Consider the following 12,978-nt stretch of genomic DNA (forward strand, 5'->3'; position numbering starts at 1 on the left):
GTCAAATTAAAAAATAATAATAAATAAAATTAAATAAAAATTTTCTTAAAAAGAGAAGTATGATGGGCATCTCTTTACTAGAAATAGCTCATTACTTATTAAAAAAATAAGCTGATTGTGATTATTAAATTAATAATATAGTGAATAAAATTCCTTTAGCAAGTTGTTATTATTTTTTTTTAGAGACAGATTTTCGCCATACGGCGTGTGTGCTCACCAGAGAGACAGAGAGAGAGAAAGAGAGAAAATACCCCCCAGTAGGGAAGGCCACACCACAATCCCTTCTCCATTTGTGATAGGCAGGTAGCTAAGAAATGAGTGGGTAGCCCTTAGGAAATAGTAGGAGAATACGCGCCACATTAACTACAACTTATTAGGAGTTACAACCAGACCCTCCATGAAAATACTTTCTTCCCACTCAGTTCCTGGTGTCAAGAAGGTGAGACAAATCCCATTTTTCTTCTTTGGTGCCTGAGGAAGACATATAGGGGTGATTGCAAATTTCCCTCTTATCGTTCCTCATAAACACAGAAAGACCCAACCAGACATTTTGATCAACATCCTGATTCCCACTGGGGCAATACACTAATTGGGCAGGTCATCCTAATAAGGATGCTCCTATCATCATGGCTCTCACTGAATATGCACAGTTAGGTAATCAAATTGCTCAAATTCTTCACCTGTGAGAGAGCTGGGCAAGTGCAGGAAAAAGCCAGAGAATTCAAACAAAGAACATTGATAACATGACAGACCTCCCACTGTTAAATATCCATTATTGCCTCTAGTAATAAATATAACACCTAATCAGTTCGAAACACAGATCCTACCTAGCAACCTGCCTGCCCAAAAATCTTTTGGGTGTACTTCTTTTCTAAAATCTTTCTTTCCTATTAAATCCTCTTTTCTATCTACTTTTATTGTGGCTGTGGTTTTATTTTGTGCCTTGGGACAGGTCTCTAGAAATTTGGAACCCCCCCCCAAAAAAAACAAAGATTTTACACAATGCAGCTCAGTACTCTCCCATCCTATGACATTCTCCTCTAGGGATTTTGGGCATGCACGCACACACACCCAATGTGAATTTCAAGCCTCTGGGTCTAGGACTTGAACCATGGTTGGTCATGTGAGAGTTAAGTGACATAACCACTATATCAGCTGCTGGCCCCAAAAAGTTATTCTCTTAAGAATAGTACTTCTGAGGACCCTGTAATTTTAGAAAATAAATTCATTCAGTTATATTTAATGTTGAATTTTTAAAATGTTTATGTACATTCTTATATAGAGATGTCAAGATGCAAATCATTTCAAAATGAGCATATGTTTATACATTGTGTATATTATAGAGTGTGATAAAAAAGTGTGATAATTTATTGCCTTGGAGTTGATAGTCATTAACTTGGATGTCAAGGGAAAAAAAAAAGAATGAGGGTTACTCTGCTGTGGTTCAATGATGATTCTGATTGAAGTCAGTAGGTGGTTGGTGCATGGAACGATGACAGTCCATAAACTGATAATTTGATTAGATTCAACTGGAACCTCTAACTTTGTCTTCTGAAATATACACTGTGAGTGACATTTGGGGAAATTTTTCAATAAATCTGTAGTTTTCAAAATATATTTACTTTTCTCATCTTCGTGAGAAGATTATGACTCAATCATATTTCTTTTGATTAATCAGAAGTTCATTAGTACTAGTCATTCTTATTCTTTTGCTTTTCATATTATATTGTGCATAAATATTGAATTTCATTCTGCTTGTAATATAAATATTCGTGTATTCGCTATTGAAAGTATTATGTATCCAAGTTCAGAGTGGTTATCTCTAGCAAACAGAAAGCTATTTCCCTAGCTATGATTATGCTTAATGGCTCATAAATGTCTGCATAATAATGCTCTTGTTTACTTATCCTTCCTGTTTATTTTTCATCTCTACTAGTTATTCTTTAAGACTCCTTGTGTGATGCAAATTAGTCATTCTATGTCCTAAAACCAGAGTGTTGAATTCTTTAAGGCCCCTTGTATGATGCAAATTAGCCATTCTATATCTCTAAACCAGAGTATTGAATTTGCATTAGATTATTTTGCTGCCTATACTATAATTATTTTTCAGATACTTTAAAATAAAGTGACCCAATCTTCAAATGGATTCTAATTTTGCAGTTAAAAAAAGGGGTATAGACACTATTATCTTATTTATACCATTCTGATCATGGAAAACATATTTATTGTTAAATTTAAGTGAACAGTGTCAAATGTTTAAAAATAAATATCACGATGTTTTTATGAGTGCTCTTACAAAAGCTTCCTTTCATTTCATTTTTAAAGCAACTATAGCAAATACAAATATCTCACAATCAAAATCTTGTGTTTTTTTGCAATTGCCATTACAGAAAGGATTCAGAAAACAATTATTTTTAGAAACAAAAATTAGAATTGTGACTTTGATATCTCTCTTGGGTAAAGGAGGATTTTTGGTTCATGAGACAAGTCATTGTGAGGAGACAGATTTGAATGCAGAACCTAGGAGATTACCATCATAGATCAAGGACCTGGATAGAGATGGAATTATGAAGAGAAACTAATGTCGGGCTGACCCCATGGCCTCGTGCTTAAGAAAACCAAGTCCCACATAGTCAACTGCATTTGAATCCTGGCCCAAGTGACTTGAAAAACATGTTGGAAGTATTTGTGTGCTCATGTGTGTTCTAAATTCTGACAAGATGGAGAAATTGAGAAGAAGGAATTGCAGTATGACCATATCCTAGAATGGAGGTGCTTTGTATGACTGTCTCTCTTCCTCTGTGTGTGTGTGTGTGTGTGTGTGTGTGTGTCTTTCTGGTGAGTGTATGTTTTCTCTGGCAAAAACAAAACAAAACAAACAAACAAAAAACAGAATGAGAAGAGAAACAAGCATCTTATCTGAGGTTGACTTTAATATTATATAGCACATGAGTATGATTAAATATGTTACTAGGAAATCCAGAAACACCCAGTTTGAATCAGTAAAACAGGATTCAGGGTCCAGATTTCTGACCCAAAACACCTTCCTTATGAACTTTTTCTGTTTCAGTAAGGCAAATTCCATCTCCAGTTTATTCCAATTAGAATTTTTCTAACCTCTGTCCAGAATCTTCCACACAGGATATGTAACCTAATCTGGCTTAATTAGGGTGCAATATCGTGAAAGAAGAGTTATCATCCCCTCCCCCAAAACATACTATGCATTGCAAAGTTGGAGTTGCAGTGGCCATTTCACTACCATGGAGTAAACCACCCAGAGGACAAAGGCAGCACACTAAAAAGCCCAGTGTGAGAGAATGTTGCCCAAATCGTACCTGAAACCCATCCTATCTTTGGACTTACAGTTCAATGAGCCAATAAATATATATTTTTTGAAGGGTTTGAACTTGGGCTGGCCCAATATCCTAGTGAGTAAAGGAGCCAGATCTCACATATCTAACTGAGTTCCTAATTCTGTCCTAGCTTGAAGAACATGCTGGACATGAGTGCATGCATGCCCCAAATACAGACAGAATGAAGAAATGGAGTACAAGGGATTATGGTGTGACCATATCCCATTGAGGGGTGTTTCTCTCTCTCTCTCTCTGTCTCTCTCTCTGATGAGTTCACATGCCCTGCGGCAATTTAAAAAAAGAGTTTATATATTCTCTTTCATACAATAGAAAGAATCTTAATAGAGAAGGTACATCCATCATGAAGTTGGTGAATGATTATTTTTCTCATGATTGGATATGGGAAAAATTGAAGCTAAAGAAGAGTCCACTTTTAAGAAAAAATGCATCATCATTTCAAAAAGAAGCACACTCGTGCTTACACATCATCAAAATAACATCATCATTACCACAAATGATGGGAGGGATAAATTAGATAATAAAAGAGAAATAAAAGACTTCTCAATTGTGAGACCAGGTCCCCTCCTTCTCCAGTAGAAAGTATTTGCCTTGGGGCTGGCAGGTGGTGTGATGGTTAAGGTGTCGGACTCCCATATGGCTGACTGAGGTTCGAGTTCCAGACCTGGTGACTTCCTTTCTCACTTTCCTTCTAAAAGCTGTCTCTCTTTCTCTCGTCAAATTAAAAAATGAAAGTAATAATAATAATAAATAATTAAAAAAATATTTGCCCTTCTTGCAACCCTGTACCTGCTACAGTTGCATAGCTATAGACACACCCATCGGATTTTACTTTTCGTACTTTGAATTCTTTTTTTTTCTGAGACTGAATTGTAGCAAATTATTAAAAGCTATTTTAACAAATAGGGTACTTAGGAATGACATATGAGCTGCTGAATAGATGAGTCTTGAACAAAGGTTTTCAAATTTTAGTATGCATAAAAATCAATTAAGGAGACTTTAAATCTGAGGTTTCTCACCCTGACACAACTGATGCAAGTGGTCATTCCACATTCGGAAAAGCTGACTTCAGTAAGCAACTACAATTATATTTTCATGATTTAGATACTCAAAACAAAACAAAACAAAAACCACAACAACAATTAAAAAAACCGGCTCTGATAATGTAGTTTTTAAAATCATCTAGTGATATGAAATTGTCATTTATAGTCTCAGTTAAATTAGTTGTACAGTTGATTATATTAGGTCCTGATTTCATCAGCATGGTTTATACTACTAAAGCAGTATTCCATATTCAAAAGGGCAGGAATTTGATTAAAATAGACCTAGATTCAAATCCTGAATATTTAAGTAGACATTTAACTTGGTTTTATCTGAATGTCCTCAAATATAAATTATAAGTAATTATGCCTTCTTTACAGGGTTTTTGTGAAAAATGAGTAAGATAATGAAGGTATACAAAACATCTAGCACAAAATTTTGTATAAAGTAGAAGGTAGTAAATTATAGCTATTAGTATTTAAATTCCCTGACTATTTACTTCTTTTATATATATTTAGAAAAAAATCATACTTAGTATTTGTGTTGGATAGTTATGGGAACTGACCAATTTTTTCTTTCTTGAGAGGTTTTTTGGTACAGGATGCATGCACTCACCAAAGAGACAGAGAGAAACAGAGAGGCAGAAAGTGAGAAATCACCCCCCAGGGGAGATAGCCACGCCGCAATCCCTTCTCTTCCATTCTCCTCCCGGGATCTTGGGCACACACGCACAGGTGCCTGGCATGAGTTTAAGCCACCGGGTCCAGGACTTGAACTGCGATTGACTACATGGAAGTTCAGTGACATAGCCATTATGCTAACTGCTGGTCCTGGGAACTGACCAATTTTAAGAGACTTGGTATAACAATAACAGACCAATCAGTTTAGTTCTTTGAGCTCCAGATAGGTTGTATAGTGGAAAAAAACTTAAGCACCTAGTACATTAAACCTCCCGAGAGTAGCATAGTCATCTTTAAAAAACTTGTTACTGCCTATGATTCATCTTTATTCTGAAACAGAAATTATGTGCAAAAGAAAATAAGAGAAAAGGTCATAGCTGGGCATTGTATGTGTTGACAAGGTACAACATTACTCACATTTAATAAAGTAATAAGTATGGATAGGGCAATAATCAATTAAATAACAGTGTAAACATCAGTACATTAAGGGTAGAAAGAATTCAGATAAAGTTATTCAGTTAGATTTATTTTAATCTGTTGTATAGTATAACTATTATTAACCGTATAATTATGCCCCAGAGAAATCTTAATTACAAAATTAAATGACTAGATAGAAACGTGATCTTAAACAAAAGAAATATTATGCAACAATAACTTTTCACCTCCTACTTGATAATTTGAAACGTCTTGAAGAAGAACTAAAGAGATTATACTCAGTGTAATATTCCTGAATTAGTTTTAACTTTTTTTCTTTTTTGATGCCACTACTATCTGTCCAGCATTCCTGAAACATCTTAAAAGTCAAAGAATTTTCTTAACATAGGAAAATAAAAAAGTTGGGACCTAAGACTACCATGTATAAGATCATAATATTAATTCAAATCTAAGGGAAGGAAAGGAAACACTCATGTGTTAGAGAAAGTGGTTGTGCCTGGTTCTTCAAAAACTATTGGAAATCCATACTGAATAAAATAGATTTTACTGGGATCATTTTTTACTTAAGAGGTCATTATAAAATGACATAATTTTGACATAATTTAGTTGACTACTTCCACAAAAGAAATATGTCTTAATTTCTACTTTACTACTTTTATTATTTAACTTTCCTTAGATTGGTGATATTAGTGGTGCCAAATCTTTCCTATTATTTTGTGCTTTCTTGTTGATGAACTCTTAACCATATTCCATTAAGATGTTACACTCAGTTCACTTAAAATATTTCCAACATTTATTTATAAAATGTATTTTGTGTTTTCTAATTTCTTCTTTGGTTCCAAATATCAAGAGCTGAAAACTGAAATTAGTATTCAACCTGGAAATTTTACTACTTATTTTAAGCATAAAGAGATTTAACAAAGGGAAGTAGGTACTTACAAAATTGTCAGAAGGGTGAAGGACCGAGTGGCAGAGGTGATACCACTAGCTTTCAGGTCCACTGCCACAGAAAATCAGAGTTGCCACCAGGGCGAAATACGAAATGGAAGAAGCCTCTGAAGACTTCACAAGCTCTTCTTCAATCCCAAGGGAGGACAGCAGGAGAACACAGAAATGACTTCAAAAAAACTCACATCTGAGGAAACTGAAACATCTGCCTGCCACTACTACAGGGGAAGAAGATGGCTTTTGCTTCTCTTCTTCCAAATTGTGTGTGACAGCATCTTACTTATAAAATATAAAATACAGATATAAAAAGATAGAGGACTGGTAATCTGGGAAATGCAGTTCCAATGTTTCTAACTCTTGCAATGCTGGGCAAACATTGAAGACAATGTCAAAGTTGCCAAAAGTCAGCCATGTTCATTCCAGTTCCTTCTTTGGCAAATAGAATCCACTATCGACATTTCTGCAACTATACCAAGCATCTGTTGCACCTAACCTATTGTAGTTATGCTTCACACAAATAAAGGGAGATCCAAAGTCCTATCAGTTGCTAGTCTATCACTGGAGGATGTTAATTTCTCTTCTAATATAGTCACATATCACTTTAGCTATCCTGTAGCCTAAACATTAAGTTATATTTGCTCATTATATAAATATATAGCAAGAAGGCAAGGATGAGAATATGTCTACTGCAGTCCTTGGTTTTGCAACTCATAATTGGAAATTAGTATTTCTACTATTACTCACTTAATGTTCATTTGCTATGAATGAAACCTTCTAGTGGCTATGTTTATTGGCTGATTTGATAAGTCATTATTTAATTCCTGAAAAATCTCTGTCCTTAGTGATGATTCTGGTATTAGGTTTTTACTTATTATTTTTTTGTTATTTTTTTATTAACTTTATTAACTTTATTTACTGAGTATGGAACTATTAAGAGGCACTCAATAAAATAATCTGGTTTCTAGGCATTTTCTCTGTTTTGAGAAGTAGCAACACTCTGTCTCTTCAGTAATCATACCAATTACCCAGCCAACAAAATATTTCAATGTGATGCTAATTTTCAACAATAATTATTATAGTACTTATATTTTTTCCATTGTGACTTATGTGATGCCAATAAATCCATAATGTAAGTTCAGGTTCTCTGTTTTGATTTGTGCATGTGATTTTATGGGTCTCCTTTATTTGCAAATAGTTTTGTTGAAATTTTCTTCTTGAACAGATGGACTAGCATGGTTAACTCTCCCAAATTTTAAGTGTTCTGTAATAGATGTACAAATAAAATTCAACAGTGAATAGATAAATAAGGATGAGAATGCAGGAGGGCAATTAACCAGCATGCCTACAACACTAGAGGAATTCAAGGAAACTATTTTTGGAGAACATGGGAAGACTATGAAGAATACATGGTTGTGATGTAAGTAGGGCCACCTCTGGAAGGTTTTCGTCAAAAAGGAAAGAAAGAATAGGAAAAGGAAAGAACTTGGGGGGGGGCACCAGGTGGCAAGGATGAGAATGCAGGAGGGCAATTAACCAGCATGCCTACAACACTAGAGGAATTCAAGGAAACTATTTTTGGAGAACATGGGAAGACTATGAAGAATACATGGTTGTGATGTAAGTAGGGCCACCTCTGGAAGGTTTTCGTCAAAAAGGAAAGAAAGAATAGGAAAAGGAAAGAACTTGGGGGGGGGCACCAGGTGGCATGGTCACTAAGGGTGCTGGACTCCTACATGGCCACTGTGGTTCAGATCCCAGACCTGGTAGCTTATTTTCTGACTTTCCCTCTTTCTCTCTCTCTCTGTCCCTCTCTGATCAAAATGAAAAATAAATAAATAGATACATAAATTTTAAAGTTTTTTAAAAAAGAAAAGTAAGGAATTTGGAATATGACAGGAGAGTATGAAATGTATTACAGGGACACAAACTTGGAGGAAGGAGAGAGATCAGTTAAGAGGTTGTTTCAGAAGTCCAGATAGGCATTGAGAGTGGCCTGGACTTGCATATTGGAAGTGGAGATTTGGAAAAATAGTCAGGTTTAGCAGATTAGTTATAAATTAAAATAGACAATACTTAGTGAACAAGCAGATAGTTGAATGGATAGAATGTCCAAGACATTCACTTGAACAATGGTAGATAGAATACTGTAAGCACATATGCATAATGATCTTTGATTTTGTTCTTTGATTCAAAAACTTAATAATTACAGAGATATTTTTGATTCTATACAAGAAAATTCAGGAACTCTCCTGTATATCCCTTTTCTCTTACTACCGGACATATGTTCATGAACATGTCTAATCCTTACTGTCCTACCCAAAACATAAATATTGCCTAGGAAACCCCAGCAGTGGTTCCCAAGTGCTAGTCTATCTACAGACAGGCTGAATCAAAATATTGTTTGAGGGAGGCAGGTGCTGAAGATACAGATTACTGAATACTATGTCCTAAATCAGCATCACTTGTCTGAGGTCCAAGAACTTATACATACCCCAGATATTTATATACAGGCAGATTTGTAAACCACGGTGGTAAACTCTTATATTGACCTGGACTTCTGATATCCTTTTAATATGTGCCTTCAAAAGGAAGGCAGGAAAATGTCCTAGCTGGTAAACTTGCAAACTTACTGCTTACATTTCATGATTTTCTTCTCTAATCAAGAATGAAGAGATAGTGAGGCTGGCAGGTGGCATGGTGGTTAAGGCGCTGACTTCCACATGGTCGACTGCGGTTCAAGTCCTCGATCTGGTGGCTTGCTTTCCCATTTTCCCTTCCTGTCTCTCTGGTCAAATTAAAAAATAAATAATAATAACAAATACAATTAAATAGATAAGTAATTTTTAAAAAGAATGAAGGGACAGGATAAAGTGGTTTCTTTCATTTATGACTCTGCTCCATAGATGTGAGGGGAGAATCAAACAGAGCCAAATAAGATGGTCAATCTAGGGCCAACAGCATGGAGATTAAGGAGGCTGGATCCCACATGACTAACTTAGCGGTTCAAATCCCAGACCTGGTGGCTTGAAAATCACGCTGTGTGTATTTGTGCCCCCAAATCCCAAGAAAATAGAAGAAAAGGAATTGCATTATGGCCATCCTCCCACGGGGTGATTTTTTTACTTTTTCTCTTTCTCTTTGCTGAGCACACACACCTTATAGGAAAAAACAGTCATCTAAAAGTGTGACCTGATTTCTAATTTTCCCATTTCCTATTATAACAACCTCAATTCTTTTATTCATTCTTTCAATAACTTATTTTGAACAATGCTGGCTTACTCACCATGAAATACTTTATGTAAGGTAATAATTGTGTAATTAAATAATATATAATTGCTTATAGTAAGTAAATCAAAAGGAATTCTTTTGAGGATGTTCAGATCCCAACTATTATGTTCATAGAGATTATTATGATGTTTATAAGTTACTTCAGTTATGAGCATTATTTATTATGATCAAAGTTCATAATTGATGAATTATTAATGCATCAAATTTTTTGTTTTAGTTTTAGTTATTAACTAAAGTCACCTAATGTGATAATAAAGTGTGTTTAATGCATAACACTTCTTTTTAAATACATACAATTCCTAATTGTTGAAATAATTCTTACAATATTATTATCACCCTGCACTGAATATTATCATTTCATTAGTTACAGATTTTTTTTTCTTTTTTTGCAGCTTATTATACCTTCCTTTCTCCATTCTTTGAAATTTAAGAAAGAGATTGGCTGATTACATGATGGGCATGAATTCCAATTCTTGAAAAATATAGTGAGAAATAGCTTGAGGAAATAAATCTATATTATATGAAATGCAGCAAGAATAAGTCTTTTACAGTGAAGTCTTTTCCTTGACTTTTGAAGATCATCTTCTAAATACCATTATATACCTATCTAATTATAAATGTGAAAGCCCTGCATTAAAAAACAAACCTTTCTTCATTTATTTATGCTGTTATACAATTATAATTGCTAGAATTTTCCCTTGATGATCTAAAATAATATAGAACACTTTAATTTGGAAAACATAAGTAAATTTTGACAATTATCAATGTGTCTTAATAGTGTGGAAGAAGTTTGTACTTATTTTCATTTTATTATGATTTGCTTATCCCCTTGTCATATAATCTTATCTATTTTTTACTAAAAGAAGTCTTCAAAAGTTTATGGAAAATGAACATTATAAAAATCTTGTGTGTGGTGTCTGGCAGGTAGCATAGTGGATAAGGGCTCTGGACTCCCACATGGCCCACCATGGTTCGAGTTCCAGACCTGGTGGCTTGCTTTCTCACTTTCCATTTTATTCTCTCTCTCATCTCTCTCATTTGTCCCTATCTGGTCAAATTAAAATAAAATAAAGTTAAATAAAATAATTCTTTAAAAAATTTGTATGTAAATTTCAAATACTTTTAACAAAATAAACTTATACTTCAATTTCATTTTCCACGAACTTTTTAAAGTTGACCCATGTGAATTTTAGTTTCGTTTTTACATTTAGATCTATACTCTATTTGTAATTAATGTTCTTGTATTGTGTGGGGTATCAGTGTTGTGCTGGAATCAGCTTGCTAGAGATGATTAAATGTATCTCTTTAAGTTCACATTCTATGACATTATGTGAGCAGCTCCATTATGCATAGTGAGAGTCTTTACACCACAGAAACTGGCATGTGCTACAAATAAGGCTCCCAATATCCCTGCCTCAAAGAACTGGCTGTTAAACATTTCTTGGCATATCACTTTAAGTAAGGATCTAATTTTGTCTTATTTTCCATGTGGAAAACTAATTGTCATAGAATTGTGTAATGAATAATTGATCATTTACTCACTGAATTGCAATACCATCAACATACGTATTATGAGCTGAGGCTAGGACCTCAGCTCAGCCAGAGAAAGTTGAGTTCTTTAGTATTAGAGTAGCTATCTAAAACACCAATCCAAAATAAAAGTTAACAGTCAAAATTTTAATTAATTACTCAATAGTACAAGGTTACTTTGAAAAAAAGTTTATGGGAAAAAATAAAATATGAGTTTATTTAGGTCCCAAAATTTTTGAAATCCATGCATAGCTTTTTCCCCATAATACTAACTTTTCATGTACTTTTTGAAGACCGCCTAGTATAAGCACGAAGCCGAACCACAAAAAGTGGTTCTCTTTCTCCTTATTCTCTTTTTCTGAACGATGGTACACTGGCTGAGTCAGATGGATTAGCACAGGCTGCTCTCACTGTGAATGGAGATCTAAATAAAAGTTTCCTGCAGTTTTCTGAACCCATGGACTGGGAGGAGGGCAAGAGAAAAGAGCTAGTAGTGAAAAATATTCATAGTGGACAAAAAGTACCCACTATCCCTATAAGGAGATTTTTGGCAGAGGCTCTGGAGGAAGGTCTCTGCTGAAAACTCTCCATAAAGAGGCTTTGAAATGGAGGCCTCTAGGCTAATAATGCAGCATATGTAAGAGCATGGCCAGCCAGGAGGGGATGAGTTCTTGACTACAACTTCCTTCAGAGACTGCCATGCAAGGACCGTGCACCAAATCTCATGTAGGGTGGGCACCTTTCCTCATAGGTCCTGCCAGGTAAAGTCTCTGTAATAGCCTATATTTGGGCCTGACAAATCATGCATAGGATTTTGGGGCATAGTTCAGATGTCTTAGGTCTGTGTTTTAGCTTATTATGAAGCCATTTTGTTCTATTTGTCTATCTCTGGGCTAATGCTAAAAACTAAACTCATATATAAGTCTGGATACCTGGTGAGGCAATTTCCTTCTCTTCTTCCTCTTGTTATCTTTCATCATTTAATTGTGAATGCATTGCTATTTGTACTGTTTCCTTCTTTAGAAACATCATGGGAAAAATACCTCAGAGAGCTTTATTCATTTGCATTTGTTATTATTATCTGCCATATATTACCCCAGACCAAGGTTATATTGATTTCTTAGCTGTTAAGTCTCTGAACTATACAGGTAATATAAATTTGGATTCTAAATCTATATTAGATAAAATCCTAGAGATTTTGATTTATTAGCTGAGACAGTTTTTTGTGACCCTAAGCCCAGGCTTCCAGTTGTTTGCCTTTGTTGATGGGTATGGTTTCTCTAGTAGACATATTCTCTGAGGATATGCAGTCTTTAAAGAGTCCCAGTTTTGTACAAGTATCTCACTTTTAACTCTCTGGCATGGACCCCAAGCCCTGTCTCCTGCTTTTGTGAGGATGACAGAACATGAATCTTTCTCTCCATACTGTCATGTTCTACATTCTATTTTAGTTTCTTGGTTTCATGAGGATTACAGATCATGTTTCCTAAAAGCAGAGTCTAAAATAAGGATATGGTATGAAAGTAATTTGTGTGAAAGCTCTTAAGAAAAATTGAAGGAAGTAGAGGAAGCTAAATAGGTAAGGAGAAACTGAGGAAGCATATAGTCTCAGGTAAATATATCTTTAACTTGATCCTTAGTAGAGGGTCTGGGGGTTGCCTGGTGGGAGATTAAAGTTCTTGAAC

This window comes from Tupaia chinensis, unplaced genomic scaffold (genome assembly GCF_000334495.1).
Source record: "Tupaia chinensis unplaced genomic scaffold, TupChi_1.0 Scaffold144482_1, whole genome shotgun sequence".
NCBI lineage: Eukaryota > Metazoa > Chordata > Mammalia > Scandentia > Tupaiidae > Tupaia > Tupaia belangeri.